The 1572-nt window shown below is 68.7% G+C and overlaps 1 pseudogene; it reads right to left on the reverse strand.

Annotated features, from left to right (window-relative positions):
* Positions 1 to 782: 782 nt before the first annotated feature.
* Positions 783 to 938, reverse strand: LOC111824432 (annotated as a pseudogene).
* Positions 939 to 1572: the final 634 nt, after the last annotated feature.

The following is a 1572-nucleotide window of genomic DNA, read 5'->3' on the forward strand; positions in this document are numbered from 1 at the left end:
TCTTGAAACACGGACCAAGGGGTCTAACACGTGCGCCAGTCAGGGGCTCGCAAAGTCGCTGTGGCGCAATGAAGGTGAAGGCGCGACATGAAGAGAGAGGCTTCCCGCGGCCAGGCCGTGGAGAGGAACCCTTACCAGCACGCACGCACGCACGCGGGACGCCAAGGCCGACACTTCCCGCCTCTCTCTCTGCCTTGCCTTACACCCAGAGGACAGGGTGAGGCGAGGAGGCGGGCGGACGGACAGGAGCAGGAGCCGGCGGGAGAACAGGTGGCCTTTTGCCAGGGGGAGGGGGTGAGTTTGGTGGTGGTCTGCGGGTGGGGGGGGGTGGACGCGGGGGCCACGACGATGACGACGACGACGCCGCCGCCACCGCCCCACACGGCACACGAACCCACCACACACACACACACACACACACACACACCCGCCCGCGGGCACGGAGGCGCGAGACGCGGCGCGGCCACAGCCAGGGGGAAGGAGCGCGCGGCGGCAGAGGACACCACGGCGTCCTGCGGGCCACTGCTGGGGCACGCGTCCCCCGGGCGCGACCCCGCACATGACTCGGCCTCAGCGCAAGCCACAACCCCAGCAGGGCCGGGGCGGGGAAGGGGACCCTGTCGCCACGACGGGCCCCGCGACCCCAACCCTTTTTCCCGTTGGCCGCGTGCGGCTCGAGGAAGCTCCCGAGAGGGAAAACCGTGGCCTCGGGGCCTCTCCCGTCTCTCGCGGGGGGCACAGACAACGTCGTCTACACTTAGGGGGACGGAGGGCCCGGGAACGGGCCCTGGGAGGAAACCCCCAGCCGTGCGCACACCCCGGGGCCGCAAGTGCGTTTGAAATGTCGATGATCAATGTGTCCTGCAATTCACATTAATTCTCGCAGCTAGCTGCATTCTTCATCGACGCACGAGCCGAGTGATCCACAGCTAAGAGTCGTCACATTTCGTTTTTTTTGGGTTTTCGCTCCCTGGCACGGCAACCTCCTCTCTTCTCCCCCCACCACGTCCCGCTGGCGGTGGGGTGGAGGCGCCTCCGGCGGCTGTCCAAAGCGCGAGACAAACGAGACCAGACTCTGCCGGTCCGGAAGGTATGACCATGGGGCGGTCCGGGGCAACGGCCCCCCCAAGGGGCGTGCTCCGACACCCCACAGGCGCCCGGGGGTAGGGGAGAGAAAGCGGGGGAAAAAGGACGCGGGGACCTTCCCCCCCTACACTCCCCACGGGCCCGACCGCCCCCGGACCCGAGGCGGAGGGGCGACCCCCAGGGGTCTTTAAACCTCCGCGCCGGGAAGCACTAGGTACCTGGAAAGGGGGGAGCGAGCGGACACAGCAGACCGGGTGGGGAACCACGTCCGCACGGGCCCCTCCGCCTCCGCGGCCTCGACGCCTCAACCCCCAACGGTTCCCGCAACCTGCACACACGTGGGGCGCAGAGCCTTCCGGGCGCTGCCTGCCAGTGACGGGGCCGCCCACCGACCCGGCAACCGGCACCTAATCCCCCCAACGCCCCTTCCCGGCCGACCAACCACCGTCTTTTCCGCCGCCCAGCTGACGCCAAAGCCTGGAAACC

This window comes from Myotis lucifugus, unplaced genomic scaffold (assembly GCF_000147115.1).
Source record: "Myotis lucifugus unplaced genomic scaffold, Myoluc2.0 scaffold_1495, whole genome shotgun sequence".
In the NCBI taxonomy this organism is placed as follows: Eukaryota; Metazoa; Chordata; class Mammalia; order Chiroptera; family Vespertilionidae; genus Myotis; species Myotis lucifugus.